The sequence below is a fragment of the Pan troglodytes genome, chromosome 23 (genome assembly GCF_028858775.2).
Source record: "Pan troglodytes isolate AG18354 chromosome 23, NHGRI_mPanTro3-v2.0_pri, whole genome shotgun sequence".
Lineage (NCBI taxonomy): Eukaryota > Metazoa > Chordata > Mammalia > Primates > Hominidae > Pan > Pan troglodytes.
The window spans coordinates 2247409-2257700 of NC_086016.1; positions in this window are offsets into that span (position 1 = coordinate 2247409).

Sequence of the window (10292 nt, forward strand, 5' to 3'; positions counted from 1 at the left end):
CGCTCCGGGAGACCGGCGCGCCCCCACCGTGGGACGCTTTCCCAGGGCCAGGCGGCCCGACCCCGCGCCACGCAAACGCGGTCGTGGGCACCGGTCACGACTCGGCACACGGGAGCGGGCGGAGAGCCGACTCGCGGCGGAGGGGGTCACGCGCCAGACGGAACGCCGCGCGCGCACACCCACCGCCCGCCGGCCGCCACGTCCCAACCCGCTGGGACGCCAGGGCCCGGCCCGGCGGGATCCTCCCCCGACTCAGAAGGGGGAGGCGCGGGCCACAGTAGGCGACGAGCCGCGCTCGGCCACCACGGCGGTGGCCGGCGGAAACCCTCGCTCTCCCCCGCGAACCCCGTCGAGGGGGAAGGGGAGGAGGGTCCTCTGCGAGCGAGTCGCTACGGCAGCGCTCCCATCACGGAGGCAGAGACAGAGGCGGCAGTCCGGGGGATCCGGTACCCCAAGGCACGCCTCTCGGATCGCTAGAGAAGGCTTTCTCACCGAGGGTGGGTCACACTCCCCCACACGCCAGCCGCCCCTCCTCGGGCCCGCAGAGGCGCCGAGGGACGCCTGGGGAAGGGAGGGGGCCTGCAGTACGAGGAAACACCTGCGTGCGGCCACCTTGAGCGTCCGCGGTCAGGGCGGGGGCCCGGCCGGTGCGCGCGTGCGCGCAACCCCACGAGGCCCCCCCGTCCACCCGCCTCCTTCCTTCCGAGGCAAAGCACCCCCGAAGTCAACCCACACACAACCGGTCGGAGGCAGAACGGCAGCCCCTCGGCGGCCGGCCGGCGCACGCGCCACCGGCCCGAACCCACCGCGATCGCTCACACGGCCCGCGCGCACCCGCCAGAGGGGAGCACGGGACGTGCGCTCGCCGGACGCCCTTCCCCGCGTGGGAGGGGCGCGTCTCGTCTCACTCGACCGCCTCGAACCCCACACCAACGAGCTCCCTCAGGACCCACGCGCGGACACCGCGGCGGCGACCGGAGGAGGGGGCGCTGGGGGCGGGAACGACACACCACCGCTCGGCCTCGGGCACCTGAGGGACAACCCGGAGCGCTCCAGGAGCACCGCAAAGGCCCAAGCGGAGCCGACGCTCGCGCACACCCCCCGAGAGGGCAGCACGACGGGCCGGCGGGACGGCACCCCCCACCGCCGCGGAGGGGGGCCGCCCGCAAGTCCACAACCACTGGAGGCGACAGCGAGGGGTGCCTGCCGCGTCAGAGGACCCCGCCGACCCGCCCCGCGACGCAGAAGGCAGCGGGCGGGACGGCGAGGTCGGGCCGGGCTCCGCACCCCACACGCCTCCCCCACACGCGCCACCCGCAGGCGGGGAGAGGAGAGACGAGGGAACCCCGCGGGGCGGAGCGAGAAGAACGGTCCCGTTCGCCACGAACGTCCGCCCCTCGCCCGTCGCGGCTCGGACCCGGCCCGGGAGAGCACGACGTCACCACATCGATCACGAAGAGCCCCCCGGGAGCGGAGGTCGGCCGGCCGGCCGACGCCCTGCTCCGGGGAAGGGGCGGCGGACAACCCAGCGGAGACGAGAACGCCTGACACGCACGGCACGGAGCCAGCGGGGTGGGGTTGTCGCGGCCGCCCCGGGCGCCCGCAGCGGAGAGCGCACGGGGGCAGGGTGGCCCTCGCCGCCTTCCCCGCCGCCCCCAGGCGGGTCAGAGACCCGGACCCGGGCCGGCACCGGGAGTCGGGACACGCCCGGGCGCGCGAGAGGACAGCAGGCCCGCGGGCCCCAGCAGGCGGCTCAAGCAGGAGCACGGCCGGCTAGCCGGGTCACCGGTAGGCCAGAGCCCCGCACGCATCCGGAGTCCCAACCTCTCCAGCGACAGGTCGCCAGAGGACAGCGTGTCAGCAATAACCCGGTGGCCCAAGATGCAGACTCGGAGTGAAAGATATACCTCCCCCGGGGCCGGGAGGTCGTGTCACCGACCACGCCGCCGGCCCAGGAAACGCGCGACACGGACACCTGTCCCCAAAAACGCCACCATCGCAGCCACACACGGAGCGCCCGGGGCCCTCTGGTCAACCCCGGGACACACGCGGGAGCAGCGCCGGGCCAGGGACGCCCTCCCGGCCGCCCGTGCCACACGCAGGGGGCCGGCCCGTGTCCCCAGAGCGGGAGCCGGAAGCATTTTCGGCCGGCCCCTCCTACGACCGGGACACACGAGGGACCGAAGGCCGGCCAGGCGCGACCTCTCGGGCCGCACGCGCGCTCAGGGAGCGCTCTCCGACTCCGCACGGGGACTCGCCAGAAAGGATCGCGGCAGAGGGACCGCGGCCCGGCCCGGGGACCGCTCCCCGGCACCCGGGGGACGGGGGCAGGACGGTCCCCGGCTCCCCACGGGGACTCGGAAACGAATTCGGCCGCCGCCTCAGACGGCCAGGATGAGCGCGGACGGACCCGCGACCGGGCCGGGAAGGGCGTCCCCAGCCTCCCGCGCCACGCGCGGCGGGTCCCCGCGGGTCGCGGCTCGGGCCTCGGGAGCTGCGGCGCGCTGGTCGACCGGCCCGGGCAGCCCCACGCCCGGCTCGGGCCCAGAAGCGCAGCGACAGCCTCTCCCCCACATAAACCTGCACGCCAGAGCTCTGACTCACAAGCGACGCGCCACAGCTCTGGCGCCACCGGGCCAGCCGGGCTGACGACCGCGGGCTTTCCGGAGCTCTGCACAGCTCACAGCGGGGACGGTCCCCTCCCTCGGCAGCTGCCACCGCAGCTCCGGAAGCCGAGAGCACGATCTAAAAGCGGCCGCCAGATGGAGCCCGACGACCGCCGCGAACGTCAGCGAGACAGATCCGGATGGCAGGCAGGGCGGCCCGTGGACCGCAAAAGCGAAACCGTGAGCCGAGAAGCTCTTCCCGAGGCCGAAAACGCAGCCCCTCTGCCCCAACCCCACACACACGGTGCCCAAAACGCGTCTCTGCCTCGACCGCGACAGAGTCAGAAGACAACCCACGGCGCGTGGGTGTTCGGAGATGCATCTCGGAAGCAGGGAGGGAGGGAGGGAGGGAGGGAGGGAGAAAGAACACACAAGGACTCGGTCGCGGGTCGCTGCAGACACACGGAGAGGCAAAATGCATAGGCTCTTCCGGAATCCACGCAGAGACAGACGGGGGGGGGGGGGGGGCGGGGAATGGGGAAAAGAGACAGATGGTGAAAGGGAAGGAGGGAGGGAAGGGAGCAGGGAGGGAGGGAGGGAGGAAGACAATGGAGAAAAGAGAATTTAAAAAACGTCGATACACAGAGAAAACTTTTGAAACACTCCATTTTTAAAAGACAGACGGAAAGGAAAGAAACATGAAAAAGAGAGAAAGAATGAGGAAAGAAACGAAGGAAAGAAGGGAAAAAGAAACAGAGAGGAAAGAAAACAGAAGGAGAGACAGGGAACGAAAGAGAAATAAAGCACGAAGGAGAAAAGATCAGAAAGAGAGAGAGAAGGAAAGGAAGAGAGGAAGAAAAACCTACAGAAGGAGAGAAAGGAAGAAAGGAAGGAAGAAAAACGTAAAGGAGAGGAAGAAAGAAAACAGAGATAAGTACGTACACTTGTTCATTTATAAACATAAATACAACACTTTTCGTACGTAAACGTAAACGTATTTCTCGACGATCGCTTCTCTGTAGAGCGATGTGTATTTATTTGTATCACAGAAACACCTACATCTATCATATAGAAGGATGTTTCTATACAATCGGTACGTGTTTACTACACACGAGAGTAGTAAATGCAAAGATATACGCATTGTCGTTTACATACAAATGTACAAAAATGTTCACATTAATAAACGTCAGTAAATACATGGAAAGGAAAGAAAGAAAAAAAACGAAATGAGTCAACAGGCCGGGCACGGTGGCTCACGCCCGTCATCCCAGCACTTCGAGAGGCCGAGGTGGGCGCATCACATGAGGTCGGGAGTCGGAGGCCAGCCTGACCAACACGGAGAGACACGGTGTGCCTACTAAAAACGCAAACATCAGCCAAGCCAGGCGTGGGGGTGCCTCCCTGTAATCCCCGCTAATCAGGAGGCTGAGGCAGGAGAAGCCCTCGAACCCGGGAGGCGGAAGGTGCGGTGAGCCAAGATCGCGCCATTGCACTCTAGCCGTGGAAACAAGAGTGAAACTCTGTCTCAAAAGGACGAAACAGAAAGAAAGAAAGAAAGAAAGAAAGAAAGAAAGAAAGAAAAGACAGAAAGCAAGCAAGCAAGAAAGCAAGCAAGAAAGCAAAAAAGCAGGAAAGAAAGAAAGAAAGAGAAAAGAAAGCAAGAAAGCAAGAAAAAAAGCAAGAAAGAAAGAAAGAAAAAGAAAAGAAAGCAAGAAAGCAAGCAAGAAAGAAAAGAAAGCTAGAAAGAAAACAAAGCAAGAAAGAAAGCAGGAAAGAAAGCAAGAAAGCAAGAAAACAAGAAAGCAAGAAAGCAAGCAAGAAAGAAACAAAAGAAAGAAAGAAAGCAAGAAAACAAGAAAGCACGAAAGCAAGCAAGCAAGCAAGCGAGAGAGCAAGAAAGAAAGAAGCAAAAGACAGAAAGCAAGAAAACAAGAAAGCACGAAAGCAAGCAAGAAAGCAAGAAAACCAGAAAGCAAGAAAGCAAGAAAGCAAGAAAGAAAAAGAAAAGAAAGCAAGAAAGCAAGCAAGAAAGAAAAGAAAGCAAGAAAGAAACAAAAGAAAGAAAGAAAGCAAGAAAACAAGAAAGCACGAAAGCAAGCAAGCAAGCAAGAAAACAAGACAGCACGAAAGCAAGCAAGAAAGCAAGAAAACAAGAAAGAAAAAGAAAGGAAAGCAAGAAAGCAAGCAAGCAAGAAAGAAAAGAAAGCAAGAAAGCAAGAAAACAAGCAAGCAAGAAAGCAAGCAAGAAAGAAACAAAAGAAAGAAAGAAAACAAGAAAGCAAGAAAGCACGAAAGCAAGCAAGCAAGCAAGCGAGAGAGAGAGAGAGAGAGAGAGAGAGGCTGGGCGCTGAAAGCAAGCAAGCAAGCAAGCAAGCAAGAAAGCAAGAAAACAAGAAAGCAAGCAAGCAAGAAAGCAAGAAAGAAAAAGAAAGGAAAGCCAGAAAGCAAGCAAGCAAGAAAGAAAAGAAAGCAAGAAAGCAAGAAAACAAGCAAGCAAGAAAGCAAGCAAGAAAGAAACAAAAGAAAGAAAGAAAACAAGGAAGCAAGAAAGCACGAAAGCAAGCAAGCAAGCGAGAGAGAGAGAGAGAGAGAGAGAGAGAGAGAGAGAGAGAGAGAGACAGAGAGAGAGAGAGGCTGGGCGCTGTGGCTCACCCCTGTCATCCCAGCACTTTGGGAGGCCAAGGCAGGCGGACCACCTGAGGTTGGGAGTTGGAGACCAGCCTGACCAACATGGAAAAACACCGTCTCTACTAAAAGTACAAACATCAGCCAGGCACGGTGGCCCATGCCTGTAATCCCAGCTAATCAGGAGGCCGAGGCAGGAGAATCGCTTGAACCTGGGAGGCGGAGGGTGCGGTGAGCCGAGATCGCGCCATTGCCCTCTAGCCTGGGCAACAAGAGTGAAACTCTGTCTCAAAAAAAAAAAAAAAGGAAGAAGAAGAAGAAAAAAAGAAAGTAATAAGAAAGAAAGAAAGAAAGAAAGAAAGAAAGAAAGAAAGAAAGAAAGAAAGAAAAGGCAAGGCCAGGCAAGGCCAGGCAAGGCCAGGCAAGGCAAATCTACCTGCTTTCACTACATCTGGGGAGAATCGGGAAAGTCCCCAACAACAACAAGGCCTAAAGTGGAGCTGCCATCTGTCAAACCCGAGCGGAAGAGTCCACGCGGGTTAAAGACACGAAGAAAGACAAGGAAACCATCGACCGAGGAGAAGAACAATCTGGCCCAGCCAGGGTCTGTCTCCTGAGGTTGTCTGGGCAACCAGGGAATGGGACGGAGGGAGGGCGGGCCTCCGAGACTCCGTCTCGAAACAGAAATCATGATAATAAAATAAAAGTAAGTTAAAAAAAAGAAATCACGCATAATTCCTAACGTGTTTGATGCCTCGAAAGGCGAGAGGCGTACGTACGTGGATGTCACGGTGGGGTTGTTTTTTGTTGTTGTTGTTGTTGTTGTTGTTTTTTCTTTTTCCCCGGAAACTCACTTTTTAATTATTTTGTTGCATTTCATTTTCATTTTCATTTTGTTTTCAAGTCCAGGGTCGCAAGCATGGCAATACCCCTTCTCTACTAAGGTACAAAAATTAGCGGGGCGTTATTGCTGGTGACTGTAATCCCAGCCACTCAGGAGGATTACACTGGAGAATCGCTTCAACCCGGGAGATATTTGCTGCAGTGAAACGAGTGTGCACCACTGCATTCCAGCCTGGGTGGCTGACCGAGAGTCCTCCTTAAAAAAAAAAAAAAAAAAAAAAGACACAAGAAAGAACAGACCAAAATACTCCATTGTTTCAGAACGTTTCCCCAGAAGACCCCAAACCCCCTGAGTCAGGTCAAGGAGGTGGTGCTTTATTTTACTTCTCTCTCTCTCTTTCTCTCTCTCTCTCTTTCTTCCCTGTTATTTATTTTCGAAGCATACATGTGCAAGATTGTTTCATAGGTAAACTTCTGAGTAGGGGGTTCAGTTTGCCGATGATTTCCTCACCCGGATTCTCAGCGCAGTACCCCACAGTTTTTGTGTTTTGCTCGTTTTGCTTTGTCCTGAAGCTGTCTGTCCTTCCACACCTCCTCCCTCAAGTAGGCTCCTGTGTCTCTCCTCCTCCTAGTTCTTCCCATGCATTCTCATTATTTAGTTCCCACTTATGGGTGAGAACACGCGGTATATAGATGATTGTTGCTTTCATCTTCGGTGGTGGTGATGAAAGAGGCATGACACTACATCGACCCTTAGGACGCTCCCCTCCATCCCCACCCTACACCCCCTCCCCACGCACACCGTCTTTCCTGAACCCCGTCCTGAAACCCAACAAACTAAGAAAGACAGAAATTAAAGTAAGAGTTCTGCCACCAAGGCGGTGGAGGGGGGGAATCTCAAAGGGTGAGCAAGCGATGGGGTTCGGGGGATGTCATGGCCTAGGTAGCAAAAATAGTGGACCGACTTTCCAGCCCCCCCCCACACTCCCTAATCCTCAGCCATCACTTTGGAGTTCATCCAAGGAAGGCTGGTCTCAGGGACTACAGACCTAACCTCTCTGGATTTCTATAGGATAAGATGTTATGGCCGGACGTGGGGCTCACGCCTTTAATCTCAGCACTTTGGGTGGTCAAGTTGGGTGGTACGCCTCAGGTTGGGTGTTCTAGACCAGCCTGACCATTATGGAGCTACCTAGTCTCTATGAAAAAAAAAAAAAAAAAAAGCCAGGCCTGGCGGTGTTTGCCTGTGGTTTCAGCTACTCGAAAAGGTGAAGACTGGAAAATCTCTTGAACACAGGCGGCAGAGGTTGCGGTGAGCTGAGGTCGCGCCACTGAACTCCAGCCTGGGCAATAAGAGCGAAACTCCACCTGAAAGAGAAAAAAAAAAAAAAAAAAGAAAAGAAAAGAAAGAAGATTTTATGAAGTACAGTTTATATCAATCGGCTCTCACTGTACCTTGAGAGATTCCGAAAATCGCTACTTAATGACAGAAGAAAACACCAGCTAACAGGTTTTCGGGAAAATACACATCTTCCTAAAATCGGTAAAATCTACTTCAACTGAAAAGAGATAAGTAAAGTAAAAACTACAAACAAAACAAAACGTAAAAACAAACACAGACCAAAGCATCGCTTGTGGAAATATTATGGAAGCAAATTCTCACATTTTAGAAAGCGTTTCTATGTTGGGCAAATACCAATAAGGCCCAAGGAAGATCTGTGAAATGTGGCAGCGTGCACCATTTTGAGGGCTGAAATCTGTCTGGGTCTCTGCTTTCATCACAGCTCTTTTTTTTGGGCGGGCGGATACCTGCAGTTCATGAGTTCAAGAGCAGTCTGGGCAACATAGCAAAATTCTGACTACTGGCAACATAGCAAAATTCTGACTACTAAAAAGGCGAATGTTAGCTGGGTATGGTGTCACACTGATTTATGTTCCAAGAGGAAGCATCACAAATACCCGCGGTCCGCAGTCAATAAATGAAGTGAGTTTACAAGTTTGTAGTGTCATTGCTGCCTCGAAAGGCAAGAGGCATATGTTTGTGTCACTGTGGGTTTCTATTTTTTCTTGGAAACTCACTTATTTTTAATTACTTTTTTTTTTTTAGATGGAGTCTGACTCTGTCACCCAAGCTGGAATCCAGTGGCATGATCTGGGCTGACTGCAATCTCCGTCTCCCGGCTTCAACAGATTCTACTACCTCAGCATATCGAGTAGCTGGGACTAGAGGTGCGTGCCACCACACCTGGTTAATTTTTGTATTCTTCGTACAGACAGAGTTTGACTAAGTTGGCCAGGCTGGTCTCAAACTCCTGACCTCGTAATCCTCCCACCTCCACCTAGCAAACTGCTGAGATGACAGTAGTGACCCACTGCACCCAGCCTACTGGTTTATTTTTAAAAATAGCAATTTGGGTCAGGCGCAGTGTGTCTCGCCTCTCTATATCAACCAACATTCTTTCTCGAATCTGATGACCTGGGATCTCCCAGCACTTTGGGAGGCCAAGGCCACAGGATTCCTGGAAGTTGGAGTTCAAGACCAGCCTAGGCAACATGGTGAAACCCTGTCTTTACTAAAAAGGTAAAAGTTAGCTGGGTATGGTGGCACGTGCCTGTTATCCCAGCTACTCGAGAGGCTAAGGGAAGAGAATCGCTGGAACCTGGGAGGCGGCGGTTGCAGTGGCCCGACACTGCGCCATGGCCTGACCAACAGAACAAGACTCCATCTCAAATAAATTAATAAATACGTTAGTTAATCGAAAAGTATAAAAAGAAAACTGCAAGGACGTGGCGGGAATGCACGGGAATGCTTCTCTCATTCCTAAAGATCAGAGCAGAAACACAGTACCATCAGGTTGAGACACAGGCCGTTCTGAATCTCTTCTCACTGTGCTCAACTGACACCAAAGAAGGGCAGGTTTCCATGCCGCCCGTTCATCATCACCGCTCTCGTCAAGTATAATTGCGGAGTCATGACTACACAGAGATCTCTCAACCCACCAACTGCGTCCTTACTTTTATGAGTGCAGTTGAAAGAATAAACAGGGCATTTAGCGAAGTAATCATCATATGTTCTTTCGTCTCCCATGTCTCCCATGAAACCAATCAAATTCGTGGTCCACTTTTCCCCCACCCTTCGAACATCCACAGAGCACCAAAATAAAAGAGCAGTGAATGCATTTTACGCGGCAAGGAGGAAAAACAACAAAGTGAAAGTCACAGAGGCTTGTGATACACAGGGAGATACAGAATAAGTAGAATTTTCCAAAATCCACACTAAGACAGACAGACAGAGGGACGGAAAGAAACAAATGAAGAAAAGAGAGAGAGAGTAAGGAAGATCAAGAAAAAGAAAATAGAGATGTAAAGGGAAGAAAGATGAAAAAGAAAACCGAAAGACATAGAAACAGAAAAAAAAAAGAATGAGAAATGAGAGAAAAAAGGGAGGAAGAAAAAGAGAGAGAAGAAAAAGAAAAGACAGAAAGAAAGAGAAAGAAAAAAAGAGAAAAAGTGAAGGAAATAAGAAAGAGGGCAGGGCATCGTGGCTCACACCTATAATCCCAGCACTTTGGGAGGCTGAGGTGGAAGAATTGCTAGAGCCTAGGACTTTGAGACCAGCCCTGGCAACACAGTGAGACCCCGTCTCTACTGAAAAAGAAAAGAAAAGAAAAAAATCCGGGCATCGTGATGGCAGGAGCCTGTTGTCCCAGATCCTTTGGAGCCTGAGTTGAGAACATCGCTTGGGCTCGGGAGGTGGAGGCTGCAGCGGGCCTTGGTCAGACAAATGCTCTGCAGTCTGTTTCCCAGGCTGTCTTGAACTCCCAAGCTCTAGCGAACTGCCCTCCTCAGCCTCCGAAATTGCAGCCGCCACAACCAACGGTCCTGAAGGTGTCATTGACAGATTTTACTATACAGGGTGTTTCGCCATATTTCGAATTTGAACCCAGGAATTTGAAGCTGCAGTGACCCAAAGTCGCGCCACTGCACTGCACTCTGGGTGATAGAGGAAGACTCCATCTCTAAATAATTACATAAATAATAAAAACAATAACAATAACGACAAACAATAATACAAAGAAATAATAACAAACAGCAGTAATAATAAACAAACTCGTGGGAGTGAAAAACTTTAAAAGGTAATTTAGATCACAGTGAATTGCAGTTTATTTCAAGGAATTTTTTTCTTTAATCTGTCTCTCTTACCTTCTGAAACACTCA